This window comes from Strigops habroptila, chromosome 2 (assembly GCF_004027225.2).
Source record: "Strigops habroptila isolate Jane chromosome 2, bStrHab1.2.pri, whole genome shotgun sequence".
NCBI classification, from domain to species: Eukaryota; Metazoa; Chordata; class Aves; order Psittaciformes; family Psittacidae; genus Strigops; species Strigops habroptila.
In genome coordinates this window covers 72668331-72675705 of record NC_044278.2, presented here as the reverse complement: position 1 = coordinate 72675705, position 7375 = coordinate 72668331, and the positions used below count along the sequence as shown (strand labels likewise).

General features: G+C 40.5%; 1 protein-coding gene across 1 annotated transcript in view; it reads left to right on the top strand.

Annotated features, from left to right (window-relative positions):
- GPC6 (glypican 6) overlaps positions 1-7375 on the top strand; it is a 737424-nt gene that overhangs the window by 53364 nt on the left and 676685 nt on the right. The gene's annotated exons all lie outside the window — the stretch shown is intronic.

The window sequence follows — 7375 nt, the reverse complement described above, 5'->3', positions numbered from 1 at the left end:
TGACAGAGCCAATGCCTATGATGGGACGCGATACCCATTCAGTCCGTTCCGCTAGTGTAGGGCTGGGAAGAATTGTCATCCAGTATTTCCTCAGCATGTACTGTTATGGAAAAAAGGAAGTAGGGAGAAAAGAACTGAAAGTTGGAAGAGACCTACAATGATCAAGTCCAACTGCTCGACCACTTCGGGGCTGGCCAAAAGTTAAAGCATGTTATTAAGGGTGTTGTCCAAATGCCTCTGAAACACTGATGGGCATAGGGCACTGGTCACCTCTTTAGGAATCCTGTTCCCGTTTTTGGCCACCCTCTAGGTAAAGAAATACTTCCTAATGTCTAGTCTAAACTGCCCCTGGCGCAGCTCTGAACCATTCCCACACATTCTATCAATGGATCCCAGAGAAGAGATCAGCACCTCCCTCTCCATTTCCCCTCCTTGGGAAAAGCTGTAGAGAGCAATGAGGTCAGCCTCCGTTTCTGCTAACTAGACAAACCCGGTGTCCTCAGTCGCACCTCTCAGGACATGCCCTGAAGCCTTGCCACCAGCTTTGTTGCCCTCCTCTGGACGCATTCAAGGACCTTCATGTTCTTTGTAAATGGTGGGGCCTAGAACTGCACCCAGTACCCAAGGTGAGCCTGCACCAGTGCTGATTACAGCGGGACAATCACCTCTTCCTTCTTTTTTTTTTTGTGTGGGTTTTGTTTTTTCTGTTGCTAGCTCCCAGCTTCCTGGATTACCGCCCTCCTCCTTTCCTGTATGCGCTGTGGCGGACGCTTGGGGCCCCTGCACAGTCTGGGCCTGGAGCAAGCGGTCCAGCCCCCTCCCAGCTTCCCTGAGAGCTTCCAGCTGCTGACAGCGTCCCGCAGCTCAGCCCCTGCTGCAGGAGGACCTCTACCACGGCGCACCGAGCGCAGCCCTGCCCATGGCGCGCCCTCGCCTCCAGAGACCAACGGAGGCACTTTCTGCCCCGCGAGCTCCGCGCCGCACCCTCCCCTCCCCTCGGCTCTGTCCAGTGCCGCCGCCGCCGGGGCACCCGGAGCAGAGCTCCCGGGGCGGGCCCCGGCCCTGAGCCGAGCGCTCCCCGCCCCGCCCGCTGCCCGCCCGCGCTGCCGGCACCACCTGCCGCGCCCCGCGCTGCTCCCGCGCTCCCCGGGGCGGGTTCTCCCCGCTCGGGCGGTGCCTCCCTCCTGGCACCGCCCCCTGGGAGTCCCTGCGCGCGGCAGCGGAGCTGCGGCTCCTGGGCGAGGCCTGGCGGGGGCTCGGGGCTGCCGCGGGGGCTCCCGGCGCTCGGAACCGGGGCTCCGGGGCGCGGGGTTTGCCTCGCTCCGCGGTTGGAGGCTCACCTCTGCAAAATGTGGCCAGGAGCACTGTTCGGCCCGCACGAAAGTGTACATATTGAATGTTACTCATTGGGCTGTAATGGTGCTACATGAGGTGTCTTGCTGGTTTACAGATGCTGCTTCAGAAGGTTACAGGCATCCTATCTGCTAGCCCCATTGCAGTGATTTGGATGTGCTCTAAACCCTCAGACGACACAGGGCTCCTGTGCAGGCAGCTGAATTATTCACCTTTGGTCAGCTGCTAACTTTCATCCTTTAGTAACTTACGGATTTCTAAACCATTATGGTTACCAGAATATCTAATTATGCACAAAGTCTTTTAACTGAAGCCAAAGGATTTCTAATAATTTATTTCTGCTCTTCTATTGCTTTCTACAGAGAGTAAATGATAGTTGTGCTTAATTTAATGTTTGGTGTAATTAAATCTTTGTATATTATCAAAGCAAAAATTACTGCTGGTGCAGTAACAGGACTGGGGCTCCTTATCCCACTTAATGCTGGGCTGTCTTCCCCACAGCACCAGGATGATTAGCAGTTCTTTGTAGAAGACTTCCTATTCCGTTTACAATATCTAGCCATAATACAATTGCAGTATGCTCATCAGGACTTACAATATCCTAATACCCTTGCATTGTATATCAAGAAGTTTTGCTTTCTTGTCAAAGAAAAAGCTTTTTTTTGTAACTGTCAAACCCTCTATATTCTTTGAATAATATTATTTTAAAACCAGTGTTACTAGAATAAGTCAAGGTCATCAATAATTCTCTGTTTCTATCTGCAAAAGCAAATATGAGTGTTTGGAAAAGCTATAAACGTTGATAAGAATCTAAACCTTGCTATGTGGAACATCTCATATGGAAAGGTACTGCAGTATAAATATCATAGTGAGACACAATGAGCCATCATTAATTTGTTCTGACTGATACTAATGATACTATTTTCATTTTTAAAGCTTTATTTTAGAAGTAGCTGCTGTGTACTTTGGAGGAAGCACAGCCTATCTTCCTAAACATCTTCTCAACAATTTCCACACGAGGAAGAAAAGGATTTCCAAGCCCTGAAAAAACATTTGGAGGCACATAGCTCAAACTAAAGTGAAGTAAGGGCAATCCTCTGTCCTTTATTATGCAGCCGGTCAGATTAGAGGATCACAGAGATCTTTATGGCTTTATAATCTATGATTAACATATTAATTTTTAACTCTGTGCTTTGGTCCTGTTATTTGCAACAATGTACATAAGCATGTCTTTGGAGCAGGTGGGGCCAAAATAAGGGGTTAAAATTAGGCAGATGTTGAAGGGCTTTGCAGACTGGAGCTTGAGTCCTGACATCCTGGGTTCTCTTTGGCTTTCAGAGTACTTGCAGTGAAATGTCTTTTTTGATGTGGTGGTCTTCATGATTTCCACTTTAGTAAAAAAAAAAAAAAAAAGGTTTTAAGGTTATAGTACTTTTTCTTTGCTTAAAAAACCATTTTTATCAATTAACAAATGCATTACAATAGGTTTTACTTAGATGGAATAATATAGGCCCCCAAGTCCCTTTCCACAGAGCTGCTTCCCAGCCAGGTAGATCCTAGATTGTCCTGCACTCATGGATTATATTTATCCAGATGCAAGACCTTGTTGAACTTCATACGGTTCTTGTTAGCCCACTCTTCCTGCTTATCCAGGTAATCCTGCAGGGTGGCTCTTCCTTCCAAAGTGTCCAATTCTCCGCTCAGTTTGGTGTTATTGGCAAACTTCATCAGGGTACACTTGATCCCATCATGTAGATCATTTATGAAGACATTAAACAGCATTGCGCCCAGTATCGATTTCTGGGAGACCCCATTATTGACAGGTCACCAGTTTGAAAAGGAGCTGTTCACCACCACCCTCAGGGTGCAGCGCAGTCAGCCAGTTCCCCACCCACTGCACAGATCACTCATCAAGGTCATAACATGACAGTTTCTCTAGGAGGAGGTTGTAGGAAACAATATCAAAAGGCTTGAAGAAATCCAGGTAGACAGTGTGCACTGCTTGTCCTTTGGTACTATAGTTTACATCTCTGAATGTTTCTACAACAAGTAGAGTTGCAGACGTAATTCATAGCAATGATACAATTAAATTGTATAATTGTATCATAAATTGTATCATTATTCCATTCATTTCCATTTGCAACGTTTGTATTATCAATACAATCAATGTTGTTGCCCATGTTGCAGTGGAAAATTATGATTAATGGTCTCTTTTGAAAGAGCTTTAAGATTTTGAATTTAAAATGTTGAACTTGAGTCTTTTCAATTAAAAAACCCACAAAAAACCAAACTTTGAGCTACTTTCAAAAATGTGAACAGCAAAATTAATGTAACATTTCAGTGATGATGTATCATAATACATCCAAAAGTAGTATTTGCTGTCTTAGCTATAGCATCATGCTAAAAGTACATTTTTAATTGGTTATTTACACTTAATTTTAAGTCCTTCTCAACTTCACTAAATTCCACTGAAATTCTTCTGTCATGTGAGTATAATCTGCATTACCTGTTTTGAGATGCAACCTTTAATTTAAACCTCTGAAGTTCACAGTGCCCTAGATATTCCACGTTACCGAAGAATCTTAAGTTTTCTTTATAGTTGACCTATTTCTTCATTGCTTTTTGTCTCCAACAACTTTGGATTATCTACAAATGTTTTCTATACTGATTTTTTAATTAGCAAGCATTCGTTCTTACCCAGGAACTACTGGGATGATTTCAGATATTGCACCATCATGAATACCTAGAAAAAATCCAGAAGTTGAGGAAAACAAAAGAATTATAGTGATGTAGAAGTAAATTATTTTTTTCTCCAAACAAATAGACTTTCGCCATTTATGGTGTGTCATTTAGGTGTGTTTCTTCAAGACTATTTCTATATTTATGCAGTTTAGCAGTGGAAATATTTTGTATTTATGTAGAAATAAGAGAAAAATAAAAATCATGAGACAAATCTGGATTTTATTTTTTTTTCTCATCAGGTGTTTAAAATCTGAAATTTCAGGTACTTGAATATGTATGCAACACTGAATAGAATAGTTGCATAGTTAATCTTCTTCTTTACGGTATTATGTTATCTCGCTGAGAACATTGTGTTTATATACATGTGGGATAAGTGATAAAAAAATTATACTTGAATCTAGAGAAAAAAAACCCAAACATGTTAGTACAGCTATTGCATTTCTGATGGTTGTGCCTCAAAATACATATTTTCGGTTACATCTTTCATTAAGGTATTTCAGCATCAATAATTTAATAATGTATACCAGCTGAGGATATAGCCTGTGGTGACAGGTGGTAGCTGGCATTTCCTCCATACCCTTAGAGATAATACAGGGAGCTTCAGTCATTTACTTTTCACACAAGCAGGACTTTCCCATCAGTAGCTTTACAAGGTTATCTGTTTATAATCCTTCCTCACTTCTTGAACATAATTTTGCTCTTAACGCTAATGTTGAATCGTCTTGTAAGGATTGTCTTCATCTTTTGTTACAGGGGGTTTAAGTAGGGTAATAAAATCTAGTGATGTGGTCATTGTCGTATCCTAAAAGCCTACAGTCAGACAACTTCTGCCAGAAGTGAAATTGGAAGCATTATCAATGATGATGTTTTGTGAGACAAGATGGGTTTAATTATGTTTTATAAGCACCGATGAGAAAGAAGTGTACTTGTTAACTACCATTTCATCCCATTTATTCACTACACTTCCTCCAGTGTACTGTATACATTTCACAGGAAGCATTCCAAAGACAATATTTTAAAATTAATTATTGTTATGACTTAGTGTTTTTGCTTTTAAAACAAATAGCACTGCAGAAAATCCCTGGACTTCCCAAGGGCACACTACAGGGAGGTCTTTTGATGCAAGGAGTGTTGCAGAACAATAAGAATGCAGCTTGCACTTTTCCCTGTTTAGAAACCCTATAGGAAAAAGAGGATTGGTGAAACTATTGCTTAATCTGCTTGTTGGTCCATCTGAATTGTGTCCCATGAGGGTGGTTCCTGTGCCTCCTTGTCAACAAAGAACTAGTTTGTTGGATTTTATTTTTGTGAGTTGGGGATGCACTTGGTTGATTTTTTTTCCTTTTGCCCCTGAAAATGCTAGACCATTAACTGTTGCTTGGTAAATACCCTTGTTACCCTCTTTATGTTCTACATTGTAAAACTTGCAACAAAAGGTCTAAAATCCTCAGATAATACAAATTTTTTTTAGCAGGGATGAAAATCCACTGGGGACTAACAGTTAGTCAAAGCCTTGATTTTTCTTCTTTTACCTTGATAAGTGGGTTACATTTTAAATTCTATCTTCACAAAATATTCCCAGTGCATTAGTTTATATAGTGCTCTTCAGAAGTACACTGTCTTTGCCAGAAGCTCACGTTGTGTTGGCTAAGGATTAATGGTGACAGTAACAGGGACACAAAAAGAGCTTTTCTCACCTGACGTTAGATATCTGCATCGTAGATGAACAGGGCAGTAACTGTAAATGCCATTTAATAGAAAGAAATAAACACTTCTCAAACACTGTTAATTTGGTCAGCATTAAGAAGAGGTGCCTACTTCTTTCCTGTGACTAGAAAAAGTGCCTAGGATGAATTCCGTAGAGGTATATGTCTATGGGTATCAACATTGGGACAGATAAATACCCATTCAGAACATCTGTCATTTTACAGTGATGAAAACACAACACTTCATTAATGCTAACTGATAATTTGCATAAATAGAGGCAAATATACATATATAACCTACATTTTTGATATCATTTAAGGAGGGGTTTTTTCTAACTAAAAATTCTATTTAAAGATAAGTGCTTCTGAAAATCAGTTTTCAGCTTGTTTATGGAAGGATTGATTGAGTTGAGCGGATTCTGCATTTAATGACAGAATAACGTAAAATTGTAATATTTTAATTCCAGTGTAAGCCTACTTGGTAAAATGCAGAAGGAAGATATTATTAAATGAAATGGAAATGTTTTAGTGACAGAGAAGCAGTAGTTACTAAGTGACTAAGTATATTTAGGGAACTAAATGAAGATTCAAGCTGTTTTTCAGGATATGTAAAACATTACAAGCTCCTCATTTTCAAACGTTTATATGCTGAGTTAAATGCAGTATAAGTGTAAACAAATCAGCAAGGTTTATATGACTTACATCTTATGAGAACTTAAGGCCATGCGTTAAGTATGTGCCAAGAAAATGACATATTTAAGTTTGAATTTGAAAAGATATGTCAGCAGACTGTGATTTTTAAAAATAAGTTTTCTTGTTCAATAATTTTTTTGGGGAGAAAGAAGTGTTTTTGATGTGGAATAATTTTAAATCAGAATGTTTGAACCAAGTACAACAAATTAAATTCCATTATACTCTGTTACTTTCATAAGGAAGTAATAATACTCTTGAAACAGGGCCTATGAACTGAAACATTTTTTAGGAAAGCTGTTGTTCCAGCAATTTTCAAAATGTCTTCTGCGTAAGTATGAAGTGATGGTAAAGCGTCATATGTATCAGTGATCAAATGCTCCTTATAGAATATTTATAATCAATCAAGAATAATCAGAACCCCTATTGCAGGAAAAAAACCATGCGTAACTTCTCACATGCCTTCCTGGCTGTCCAGGATAAACAGGGAATGAACCAAAAGCCAGTGAGGTTATGAGAAGGATTCCCCTATAGCTCAGCACCTTGAATTTGGATTGCTGCCCCTTGACTCACCAGAACTAGCTTCGTATTTTAATTAAGATTTGTTCAATGGCAAGAGGCCTTTCTGTGTGATGGAGAAAGTAGCATCATTGCTTCTATAGCAGGGCCTGCTGTGCTATCCAAATCATATGATCTATTCATATTTCAGGAGCTGTATTCCAAGCCAAGCAAAATGGTTGTAGTGCTGATGGACGCTTTGGTTTGTCAGGCTGTGACATGTGTCTGGTTTTGGATAAAAGGGCATAATAGATGAATGTGGATTCTTTCTTCTCTATTTTCTTTGGACCTTCCTTCGTCTTCTGGTTGGCAGCTGACTAGACTGG